This window comes from Gymnoscopelus microlampas (assembly GCF_963454915.1).
Source record: "Gymnoscopelus microlampas genome assembly, chromosome: 21".
NCBI classification, from domain to species: Eukaryota; Metazoa; Chordata; class Actinopteri; order Myctophiformes; family Myctophidae; genus Gymnoscopelus; species Gymnoscopelus microlampas.
Window position 1 is genome coordinate 42,538,118 of NC_139958.1, and position 13,595 is coordinate 42,551,712.

Sequence of the window (13,595 nt, forward strand, 5' to 3'; positions counted from 1 at the left end):
TTCACAAGCGTCATGGCGCTACTTGTTCCTGGTTTTAAAATGGCCTCCATTTACAGCCCGTACATCTACATGAACGTTCAGATTTCAAATATAAAGTGCTGACCCCAAAGCCACGGATGTTACAAGTTAAAGCGCCATGGTCTAAGTACCCTTATCTTCCGTATTGTTCAATAAAAAGCATTTTAATCCGATTGGTGGCCATTTTCACAGAATGTTCTCCATGAGCGTTCAACTACGCGTTCAACTAACCCTATCGGTTGGAAGGTGTATTGCACTCTGATACATTATAATTATCTATGAGAAAATGGCCGCCAATTGGATTAAATTTATTTTTATTGAACAATACGGGATATACGGGTACTTAGACATGGGCGTTTTAACTTGTAACATCCGCGGCTTTTGTGTAAGACATTTTATATTTAAAATCTGAACGTGAATGTAGATGTATCTGTTGTAAATGGAGACCATTCAAAAACCAGGAACTAGTGGTTCCATGACTGTCATGATATGACTGTCATGTTCCTGGGCTACTGCTTCATTGTGCCTCATTGCCTATGCCTTCAGCCTATCACAACGATTGTTGCATTCAAAAGTCACTTTCTGCTTGAGTCATTTTAAGTCAACCTTTTGACAGAAATGATTTTGAATGTAACAAGCATTCTGATAGAATGAGAACATAGTAAGACCGGATGTAAATAAAGGCAGATAAACATGGCTTATGCAAAAATAGTTATTTTTTTCTCATGATTGCCTAATAAGTCAACTAGAATATCATTGGTTCTCAAAGTGGGTTCCCGGGGACCCCCAGGGGTCATTGAGGGGGTCCCCAGCAAAATATGTTAATACAGCATCACAATCATTTTAACCCCTTTATCCATTTATATGTTGGATATTAAAAAGAATAGCACATATACAAGCTTACTTTGTGTCACGCTGCGAGTTTATACATGTGCTATTTTTGAACATGTTTGAAAGATCTAGAAAGTGTTTGAACATTTTTTTATACATTTGACCCCCATTTTAAATTGGGGATCCTTGGCAAGAAAACGTTTGAAAACCACTGAACTAGATAAGGCATATAGTGATATACTGAATACCTTAAAAATATGACTTAGAAAATTATGCTGACTGCAGATCTCTGCCAGGCCTGGTTGACTATCCAGGTCCTGCAAATCATAGCCAACTGATTGGAAATAATCTGAAAAATCACGCCGATTAGTCCAGCGGTGCCAGAGATTAGCTGCTCACAGACACACAGACACACAGACGGACAAGGGCAAAAACATAATTTCCGTCCAACTAAACTAAATTTGTTTCACTTTTATTCTCAGTGTGTAGAAATGGCGTCTGCCTGCAGTCTCCTGTCTGAAGAGCAGTTCCTGTGTTCTATCTGTCTGGATGTGTTCACTGATCCAATCACCACTCCATGTGGACACAACTACTGCAACACCTGCATCACACATTACTGGGACACTAAGGATGTGTGTCAGTGTCCACTATGTAACAAAACCTTCTTTACGAGACCAGAATTCTCTGTTAATAAGGTCTTCTCTGAGATGGCTGATAAGTTCAGAAAGTCAAAGCAGCTGAGACAAACTTGCAGCACAAACCAAGAACCTGCTAAACCAGATGAAGTCTCCTGTGACGTCTGTACTGAGACCAAACTCAAAGCCCTGAAGTCCTGCTTGGTGTGTCTGACCTCCTACTGTGAGACTCACCTGGAGCCTCATCAGAGACTCGCAGGGTTAAAACGACACAAACTAATCAACCCTGTAAAGAACCTTCTCTGTGAGAAACATGACAGCCCTCTGGAGCTGTTCTGTAAGACTGACCTCATGTGTGTTTGTCAGTTCTGTTCAGAGTCAGACCACAAGTTACATCAAATTGTCTCTCTGGAAAAGGAATTTGAAGAAAAGAAGGCTGAGCTGGGAAAGACAGAATGTGAAGTACAGCAGATGATCCAGGAGAGACAAGTGAAGATTCAGGAGGTCCAACACTCAGTGAAGCTCAGTAAGAAAGATACAGACAGAGAGATAGCAGACAGTGTGCAGATGTTCACTGCTCTGATCAAATGTATTGAGAGAAGCCAGGCTGAGCTCATTGATGTGATTGAAGAGAAGCAGAAAACAACGGAGAAACAGGCTGAAGGCTTCATCAAGGAGCTGCAACAGGAGATCTCTGAGTTAAAGAAGAGAAGCTCTGAGCTGAAGCAGCTCTCACACACTGAAGACCACCTCCACCTCCTCCAGAACTTCACATCCATCAACATCCCTCCACCCATCAAGGACTGGACAAAGGTCAATGTCCACCAGTCTGCATATATTGGGACTGTGAGGACAGCTGTGGCTCAGCTGGAGAAGACACTCAGTCAAGAGATGACGAAGCTCTGTGATGCTGAGCTGAGGAGGATCCAGCAATATGCAGTGGATGTAACTCTGGACCCTGATACAGCACAATACAATCTCATCCTGTCTGAGGATGGGAAACAAGTGAGTCATGGAAACATAAGAAAGAATCTCCTAGACAACACAAAGAGATTCTCTACATGTGTCTGTGTCTTGGGAAAACAAAGCTTCTCCTCAGGAAGGTTTTACTATGAGGTTCAGGTTAAAGGGAAGACTGCCTGGACTTTAGGAGTGGTCAGAGGGTCCATCAACAGGAAGGGAGCGATCGCAGCAAACCCCAACAATGGTTACTGGACTATATGGTTGAGGAATGGAAATGAGTACAAGGCTCTTGCTGGCCCTTCTGTCCTCCTCCCTGTTAGAGAGGAGCTCCAGAGCTCCAGGGAGTGTTTGTGGATTATGAGGAGGGTCTGGTCTCCTTTTATGATGTGGAGACCAGAGTTCATCTCTACTCTTTCACTGGCTGCACCTTCACTGAGAAACTATATCCATACTTCAGTCCCAGTCTTAATAACGATGGTGAAAACTCTGCTCCTCTTATCATCTCTCTTGTCATGTACACAGATTAGACTAATCCTCAGCTTTACATGAAAAGGTTAGTTTTCATGTAAGAATCAAATGTGTGTATAGAAGGGTTCATTTACAGGTTTATTGTCCTAATGAAGAGATTGATGCTAGGTTTATTGTCAATACTACAATACAATACTACTACTACACAGCATTTAATTGAAACTATGCAAAGATTTTGCAATGATTGCAGTGATTACGTTACTAATTGTCTCTATTATGTACAGTTATGTTCTCAATTATAGAAGATGATAAATTGTGATTCTTCAAAAGAAATCAGCTATTGTAATTATTTGCAGATTTTTTTTCTCAACGCAGAGTTTTATACATTCAGTTTGCGTAATTTTGGGGTTTTGGGTTATGTTGTCACGTTGATGAATGTATATTTTGGTGTACATCTAACTGTCTTGGATTTGATACAGAAGAAGAGTTCTATGTTTGAAACAACATATTTTTTGTTGGTTTTACAATAAATATTCATGGGAGCATTATCCAGTGTGCAGACTGCATTTTTCTGTCTTTCACCTGTTCTTCTGTCCTGCACCTGGTATTTTATTGTTTGGATGTACAGTAGGCTAGATGTATTATTTTATATTCATGTATTATATTTATATTTGATCATGTTGATGTACAGTACATGTTTTTGTAAACTTTCTGCCCTGCCACAGGAGCATTGTCATTGGCTAGTCAGTAGTATACAGTAGATCAGTGGTTTGGGTCCCCAGATGATTAGCTTAATGTGCAACATTGTTTTCTCACTCAACAGTAAACAAACCAACATACAGTATAAGTGTATACAGGGTATGCACATTTCTTAAGTTGTAATTTAATTACTTTTAAGACCTTTTCAATACCAAATTGTCAAATATTATGACGTGCGAATGTATTTCAGTTCAGTTTTGAATGCTAAATATGTGTTGATTTCTTCTCTCTCTATGATGCTTCAAGTCTGTCCAGCAATCCGGAAGAAAACTCAATCTTTATTTATAGTATAATAAGTAAGTCGGGAGAGGCTTATTGTCGGTATCAGCCGATAACGTCGGAGTCTGTGGAGCGCCACACCTACCATCAGCTCCCAGTTCTTGCCGCACAACTTGCCGCACCCAAGCCGTGCTACTCATACGCTTAGTTGGCAGTGCCCGGGATCAGACCCATGACCCATGACCCCATCTTAACCATATTTGGTGGCTATCAGAAGAGACAGCAGAAGAGTTTTTCAAGCCGTTTGGCTGCTTTTTTGGGCATCCCAAGTTGTTGGAAGCAAATTTGTTTCTGCGATGAAGTGGATTAGAAGTAAAAACGATCTAAACATGTTTTTATGCTTCCCATCAGGGACACTGGGATATTGTTTTATAAAGAAATTGGGCTTCTTCCTTACTTCCTTCTCAGGTGTTACCAATTCTAATGAAGGCTCTGTTCCATTCTGGTCAAACAGAGTCAGGGTGCTGATATTGTGCATGTTGGCTCTAGGAAACACTCTGCTACACCAGTGGGTCTCAAAGTGTGGCCCAGGGACCCTCATGGTTCCTTGCGGGGGGTTCTACATGTCCCCTTGAAGGTGTGTAACTCTGAGTGTATACACTCTTAGAGTTGGGGTCCTTGAAATTCAAAAGTTTGAGTACCACAGTGTTACATGAAATGGAACAGAGCCTTCATTAGTATCTATGTAATGAAAAAATAAATGTTCCATGAGTATATACTTTTCCACCACTGCCTAAATTGGTCCCACTACACTCATGGCACTTTACCCCAATCATGTTCAGAAAGAGGAGATTGTTGTATCTCGCCACTAGATGGCGCGACAGCACAGCAAATTCTCCAAGGCTGCAAAATTGTCCAAAATTGAAATATTTGCGGGGAAAAGACATGTATATTGTACATTATTCTGTTGTCTTTACAGAAAAATTATAGTGGGATTTGTATTGTTTATTATATTGTACACCCTACAAAAAGTAACGCTTGCCTGTTGACATACCGCTATTAAGGTCATTTCACATACCAATGTGAATTATTAAACTGTGTTGCATTGCATCAGTGGTGGAAGAAGTACTCAGATATAAGTCAAAGTAGCAATACCATACTATAAAAATACTCTGTTACAAGTAAAAAGGTTACTTGAGTAAAAGTACAGGTATTAGCATTCAAATATGCTCACAACGCGACGCGTTGTGAGCTTGTAGATATATAAAATAGGGTACCCTCTCAAGGACCCCTGGTGGTCCCCAGACCCCACTTTGAGAACCAAGCTAAGGGCCTAAAGGAGTGGACTCTGGGCAGGTGTTTCAAGATATCAAAACAGTGAGTGTGCTACTAACATTTTATGCAATGCAGTGGTGTAAAGTAACTATGTGCATTTACTCAAGTACTCTACTTAAGTACAATTTTGAGGTATTTTTTTTACTTTACTGGAGTATTTCCAATACTTTTACTTCTACCCCACTACAGGCAAATATTGTACTTTTTACTCCACTACAATTATTTGAAAACTTTAGTCAGTTACTTTGCAGATGAATTATTATTATAAATGATATAATCTAATTATTATATATTATTTATACTTAGGCTATTTGAAAATAGCAGATCTCACAACATTGTAAGCTTGTAATCTGCTATTTTCAGACATTTTAGTACTTTCACTTTTTGATACCAATACTTTTGTACTTTTACTCAAGCACATTTTAAAGTCTGAACTTTTACCTGTAAGAGAGTATTTCTACATTTCAGTATTGATACTTTTCACTTATATACAAAAAGTAAAGAGTACTTTTTCCACCACTGGTGTGTGTGTGTGTGTGTGTGTGTGTGTGTGTGTGTGTGTGTGTGTGTGTGTGTGTGTGTGTGTGTGTGTGTGTGTGTGTGTGTGTGTGTGTGTTCCCCAGATGCAGCAGCAGAGAGGCAGCTGAGGCACACAGAGCAGTGTGTGTCGTCCTCCATTGATCCATTCCATCATCATCATCTGTAGCTACATTGTAACCGATGGTGACAACGATAAGGACATTAATATGACCGCAACGCTTCCGGTTAATCGGCGGCACACTTCAAACGAGCCGTTAATTGTTAATTCTCAGCGGCTGCGTGTGCGCTGCGATTCTTCTTTTGTATTTCCTCGCCTGACTGTTGTTGTGGACATTTTGGATTCCGTCTGACTGCTTTAATGTAAGCTTTCAGTCCGACAAATACAGAACTCAACGTTTTCATCAGCGAAATTAAAGACAAAAATGTGTTTTTAACGTTGTCTTTAATGTGTTTTTTTTTTTGGGGGATTAAAATGACTCCGTCGGAACGATAAAGAAGAACTTTGAAGAAGGCTGTTGTTGTGGACATTTTGGATTCGCTGCTTTAATGCAAAACATATATTCACATTTTCATCTGAGAAATGTTTTAATAAATAATGTTTTTTATTTTTTGTTTTCCTCGTCATTTTGGAATTAAAATGACGCCGTCGCAACGATAAAGAAGAACTTTTCAAAGGACGGAGGAGTTTCTTTTTAGGTTTCTTTTTTGGAACCACCTCGCTTTTAAAGTCTCGTTCTGGTTCCTACTCCGCGTTTCACCGGTGACATCCGGTCCAGCGCCCGCCCTACTGTTTCCGGCGCCTTCTGCTATTCACAACACACGCGCGTGGCGTTTCCCTATCCGGATCTGCAGCCCCAGACCGGATGTGCAGCCCGCAAAGCGAATAGTTCCACCCAAAAAGGCAGGCAGGCAAGTGTCTGGGTTGTTGGGGCTTGCTGGCTAGCTAGCTGCTAAGCTAACACCTTTTTTTTTGTGTGTGGATTTAATCTAATGGATTAATCTCTGAAGAACATTATTTCTGGATTGTAAATGATAACCCAGGACGTCGTTATCATCATTTTTTAAACGGCACACGAGACACTAACCTGGGAGAGTTAATTTCGGTAAGTGGCTGGTCTTATTTGTTGTTGTGCTTTGTATGCTAATGCTATGCTAGCTCCAATGCTAACACTGACGCCGTTGAGGGAGATTCACACAGTTACGAACCCTCAGTGTTCATGGAATAACATTCTTAAACTCCGAGGGATGTAACAAATGCAACCAAATGGACTCTTTCGGGTCCATTTGGTTACATTTGTTACATCCCTCACACTATAGGGATTTGTAAAAGTGACCAAAAATGAAATTCGATTATTATATTTCTATTAATAACGATTATTTGAATATTCGACCAATAATTACTATGGGCAGGGATTGGATGACAATATAGCCTTTGCAAAACAAGAAATGTATTATTATTAAAAATAATAATACAATTTTATATATATATATATATATATATATATATATATATATATATATATATATATATATATATGTATGTTCGATTTTTATCCTAAAAACGAATATTCGATTATTCTGACCCATCCTACCTCACAGTTACATTTAAGTCTGTTTTAATTAGCTGTGATGGCTGCTATCGGTTGATCTACATTGCTGTAGGTCAAGTGTTAATATATTTGTATATATTTCAATATTTTAGGCCTAACAATGCACGTATGGCTGTTGGTATTAAATGTTGGGCAGTTAACGTTGTCTAGACTAAATCCAATCCTTGATTAATTTGAAATGCAATCCTAAACGGGGAATAAATTATTTATTACGACATCTAAAGCCTAGTGTATCTATCCGTTTGCAACCTAGTTTTAACATTGTTTCCATTGTAACACTAACACACACACACACACACACACACACACACACACACACACACACACACACACACACACACACACACACACACACACACTTCTTTATTGGGGGTTTCAGTTAAAGACATGCATTATGTCAATGCATGATCACAATTGTCTACACACACACACACACACACACACACACACACACACACACACACACACACACACACACAGAGCTGCATTGCATCAGTATAAAGTGAATGGATGCATCTTTCTCACACAGAGAGGACAGACGGGGGATGTTCTGGCTTAACTTTTCATTTTCTAATCAGATGACTGCGGCTATCATATAATCCCTCATATAATCCTGTTAAGAATTTAGAGAGAGGTGGGGATAATCCGGGTTTAATTTTGGGAATTGGGTTTCGAAAGTTAGCCAGCTTGGTTTTTCCTTTCAGATTGGATGTGCTGTAATTTGAGTACTTATTTTGCTAAATCGGGCATACGTTTTAAAAATTGAAATAGTCCACCAGACATGCCGACTAATTCAGCTGAAAATAATGTTTCTGCAGCTGTATATGTTAATATGACTTTATTGTTGGACGATATGATTTATTTTACTCCTCTACATTTTAAATAGAAATATTGTACTCTTGACTCTAGGACTTTCTAGGAAGAGATTCTTGGGATCCAAACTTAAATATATTATGAATGAATCACTTGAGCCCTGTTTCAAATAGTGTGAACATTTCTGATTATTATTTTCTAATACATTTTTGGGGGAATGTTCTAAATTTCAATACAACAATCCATTGATTTTTAAAAAGAGAATGCACGTTGTAATTTGTACTTTTGTATACTTGAGTATTCACATGAGTTTATACTTTGTCCACCAGTAGTACAGCTTGTGTTTATAACTGTGGGCCTGTGAAGCTAACATGGAGAGATGGATTTATTGACAGTTGACTTTAGAAGCATCTTCAAGGTGAATAATTGCAGTCAACACAGTGGGCAGCCATCAAAACATTGACTTCACTGGTCCAGTCACACTAGCCATAGATCAGTGGTTCTAACAAAAAAAAGTCACCTCACGGACCCCCGAATTAATATGGATTTGGCTACAGATCTTGTTGCCAGGGACTCACAGCTTCAAATAGCAGATGTATACAGTGTTAAAGTGGTTAAACTGATTTTGATGCTTAACATATTTAGCTGGGGACCCCCTTGAAACCCTCTCAAATTTGGACCCCGGGTGGTCCCCGGACCCCACGTTGAGAATAACTAACCACAGAACAGTGCCAGAAGAGCCTGTCTACAAATGACCAAAGGACACACATGGAATGTTAGGTTTGTTTAAACACATCTCCAGGAATCCTTCAACTTAAACTATGTATGCTGGCTGGGTGACATTACAAAATAGACGTCAGAATTGGCAGCATTAAATCATGTATGACTGGCATTGTGTAGCATCAGTACATGCCTTATTGACAGGCCTATCAGACTGCAACTTTTAAACCCTGTCACTAATTGTGACAGGGTAATAATTTATAAACAAACATGACTAGGATGTTGCTACGTTTTAGGAACTACCAGCCAGGCAGTTGTAAGAGGCTCCCTAGTGAGTGAGTGAGTTAATGTGCTTTATATTTTTTAGGTTTGGAATATAATGTAGTAAGGACCTGATGGTCAAGATTCACTTTATCCCCTGAGCAAGCAGGCAGGCTGTATTTAGCTCAATGGTGAAAATGTCAGCACTTGCGCAGGAAACCAGGTTCAAATCTGGGGTAGAAGAGGAAAGGTACATCATTTAGCTTTGAAGCTATTGATTCTAAATATTGGTTTTAGATATATTTTCAGTTCCCGGCCCTAACCTACTGCTAGTTATGTAGGCTACCCTTTGTGTCTCCAGAGCTCAGACTAGTCTAACAAAAGTTGAAGTCCCTTTCTCCTTCAGTTTCCCTTTTCAAGGGATGATCTGTTCCCTGCTGAAAATGAAACGTTTAGGCTAGACGTCCAGATGCATTATGTTAAGCCATGCATTGAAAAGGTCATTATGCTATGGAATGTTTTCCATTGAAGCCGGAAAAACCTGTATTTCCACGAATGAGTACCTTCATTGAATGATCACCCACAAAAGATTATACTGTACTTTTCCCTTTTCTTTTTTTAATAACCCACATACTGTACATTTGACTGTGACCTTTAAAGAGGACAGAGGTGTCTTATTACGGAACTAAAAGAATACGGCAGTGTTTTGTAGATAAGTAATATCAGTTGTCCTTGGTGCTGTCTTAGGTCTCCAAAGAATTACATTTCAGTCGTAAATTAAAATGATAACAATGAGATATTGCACAAAATACATTTTTATTGTAATAGGTAAGGCATGTTAGCCTAATCCTCCAGTTTTAGCGCATCGGGCCTCATTCACAAAACATATTAAATCAGTGCTACTCAAAGTAGGGTCCAGGGACTCTCAGGGTTCCTTGAGGTGGTTCTAAATTGACCCTTACAAGTCTGTAACTCTGACGGTGTACAACATGAAACCAAATGGATCCGTTGGGGTCCATTTGGTTCCATACTGTCAGAGTTACTGTCAGAGTTAAGTGTTAAAAGATTCTCAATTAAACCACACCACGCTCATGCCTTCTCATGCCTAACATACGGTGTAGCAACATGTACAGTGAGTCAGTGATGTTTATGGCTTTTTGGCATGCCAATGGAGTGAGCTGGACTTTGTAATGGGAAACAACCTTATACCCAGGTTTACCATGATGACTCAGAATTGCATTTAGCCTCTTGTACCTGTATGAGTAAGTGAGAAAGTGACAAATATACAACCTTGATTCTTTATGATCATTGATGAATGCCTCAGGGGTAGGACGATTATGGATTTTGATGGTACGATTACAGAGAGAGAAATAATGACGACTCAATGATATAAATACAAAAATATGTTTCTCTTTGCCTTTTTAGGCTTTGTAAACACAAATTGCCCAGGGCAGAAATGACAAATGACTTTAATATAACGATCGATGCCAATAATTAAAATAAATAAATAATGCACTCTGGCCAATCATTTTAATACATTTTACATTTTCTATAAAAACATAGCTGAAATAGCCTATCTAGTCATGAGCGTGTAGATCAGGCATTTGTGCTATTTTTCAACAGATTCATCTTTTACGCATGAACAAATTATTCTGCCTATAATGCAAATATAATTTTGATTACCTCAAATAATTACGATCAGCTGATTATATAGTAGTTGTGACGGGCCTACTTTCAGCTCCATGGAGCGCCATGGAATGATTCATGATTTTACGCAGCTTCAAACTTTTATGGGCTTTTGTTGTGCAAACAGAGAATGGTCAAAGTGCAGGTACATGTTTTCATTCTGTTTCCCCAAAACAAAATGGCACCTGTGGCTCGAGCTCCTGTGGCGCGAGGCCAACACAGTCAGGTCAATGTAGAGAATGACATCCCCGGGACTAGGTTAACCTTAACCCCTTCTGTGTATCGTTGCTGTTGGGCAGAAACCTTATCTCCATATGTTTTTTTTCGTAAATTAACGCCCTACTTGATCATACTAACATCGTCACACAAAAGCATCAACAGTAGCAGATCCGCAAGCTTGAAACAGATCGGCTACTTTTGCTATTTCAGAATTTGAATCCTGAAAAGTAACAGTTTTGGACACCCGACAGAGACGATATAGTATACTTTGTTGACCGGGGTCCCCCAGGGGTCTGTACTTAGTCTCCTCTTAGGAGAAAATAGCAGATCTACAAGCTCACAATGCAACACGTTGTAATTGGGTTTGTAAGATCATTGCTATTTTTGCGGAATGTGCCATTTTAGCAGAATGTTTTGCACGATGTCGCCTATTAGAAGATGGACACCGAGGTTCATGAGGTTAAAGTTGACAAAGAGCCGCCACCTGAAAAGGGAAAGGGAGCACTCACTCTCCGCTGCTCACCAAAGAAAAACTCATACTGTTCAGTGTAACTCCCAAAACCAGAGCCTACCTTTGACAACCAACATGTCAGCGACAGCGCTGCTGTCCCTCCAGGCCACACATGTCTCCACACAGAGTAGACTAATTACTGTCAGGGGACGTTGTTTACCTCGAAGTGTCACCCAACATACGAGATAACTTACTGACTGAAGAAGCTACTTGGGGCCTAACATTGAGTTCATTCGTTGCTGTTAAGGTTACTGGTCACTCTAATCTACCTTTAGGCTACATTTTGCATATGCCTCTTTGTGACGCCTTCTAGACTTAATCTGGTCCATCATTGAACAGGGGTTTTCGTATTGTATAACATTATGTTGCAGATTAAACCTTTTCATTCATTTCATAGACTTGCTTGACAGCACTGTCATCAGTGTTGTGTACCTTGTTTTGATTGTTTTTTTGATTGTTTGTTCATACATTATCTTTTCTATTAATATGTTTGATTCATGTTAAAGAATAGCAGATCTACAAGCTCACAACACCGCGCTGCGACGCGTTGTGAGCTAATGTTCCCCCCCCAGGATATGGATGCTAGATTTCAAGTGGTTAATGTTAATTAAAACGTTCTTCATCACATAACGATGTGGTGGCACCCCCCTGTAGTAACCCCGTTGAAGACCCCTGACACGGACCTTCTTGGGGTACAGTTTTGACCATAGAGTTATATTAGTCATTATAATATAGCTATAGTGGTGTTGACACCAACAGCTGTCATTGTGACTGTAGACAGCTGCTATAAAACTGGATCTGTGTCCCAGTCTCTCACTGCCTGGGCAGTGAGAGAAAAGCTCTGAAAATAGAAGTTTTATTGTCATGTGTGCCCGACGCAAATTTGAAACAAATGTTGTGTAAGTGGCAGAGTAGATAAAATACAGCAAGAACTTGCTAATGCTTCAGTGGTGACAGCAGAATGATGCATGATTGATTGATTGAAGCAAAAACAAGAAGTGGTTCGACTTCAAATAATGCCTCCTTTTATTAATGTCTCTGGAAGGACCCCCAAATTGATATGTATTTGGCTGCGGAAACACATTTGAAAAGAGTTTGTGCCAGAACTCCCCCCTCCCCCCCGGGGAACCTACTTTGAGAACGAATCGGTTTAGCAATGCAACAAGGCACAATCGGAGCATCACTGTCAATTTGCTCCAATTTTATGGCTGTCCCCCTCGATCAGTCAGATAGACCAAGACTTTGTCACTTTTTATGCATTATTTTCTCCATGCACATGTTCTGGTAAACAGTAAACACTGACTAGAGTCTAGAGTCTAGACAGATCCCTTTTATCCAAATTTGCTCCAATTTAATGGCTGTCCCCCTCATAGGCGATCAGTCAGATGAGTGACAAAGACTTTTTTCCCCCTCCCATGCACATGTTTTGGTAAACAGTAAACACTGACTAAACCAATCCCTTTTAACTGTGACAGTCTGCAGCCACTAGTCATTATGAAATCAACAGATCGACCTCAACAACACCTTTCTCCAAGGATTCCGACCTGAAAAGGCTGCTCTCTGCAGTATTGTATGCATCAAACATTATTTGACACATTTTGTTGCTTAAATCAACTAATTGATTAGTCAATTAGTTGATCAAATCGTTGGCTGTCGAGGAGACGGCTAGCTAATGTGTGTCACTTAGCCAGCATGAAATGATGCGTTCACACATCAGACTCTTCAAAGGCCCTGTTCCACTGCGCCATAGAAAGGTTGTGTGTGAGAATGCTTAATAACCTTTACCAACTGCATTTTATTTCATTTTTGCACGCTTTGGCTCTGGTTGCCACTGAATGGTTTGAACTATGCCTCAACTGGCACGGTTGCATAACCGTGCTGCTCAACACATAGCCAGTGTTGCCAGATTTTGCGAGAGAAATAAGCAAGCAGGTCTATGAAAACGAGCACAAAAGAAGCAACTCTAGGCCACATGAACACTTTGAACCTATATACGTCAGCTATTTG

At 39.8% G+C, this 13,595-nt stretch overlaps 1 protein-coding gene and 1 pseudogene across 4 annotated transcripts in view; both read left to right on the plus strand.

Moving 5' to 3' along the window:
- The first annotated feature begins 1,340 nt into the window (after positions 1-1,340).
- On the plus strand, positions 1,341-2,974 carry LOC311038017 (nuclear factor 7, brain-like; annotated as a pseudogene). Its single transcript has one exon. The product of its transcript is annotated as a nuclear factor 7, brain-like (transcript).
- A 2,895-nt stretch (positions 2,975-5,869) lies between these two features.
- erbin (erbb2 interacting protein) overlaps positions 5,870-13,595 on the plus strand; it is a 124,628-nt gene continuing 116,902 nt past the window's right edge. For all 3 annotated transcript variants that reach the window (XM_084047421.1, XM_084047423.1, XM_084047422.1), the window contains exon 1: positions 5,870-6,871. The gene's annotated coding sequence lies outside the window, so the exon portion shown is untranslated. The remainder of the gene's footprint in view (positions 6,872-13,595) is intronic.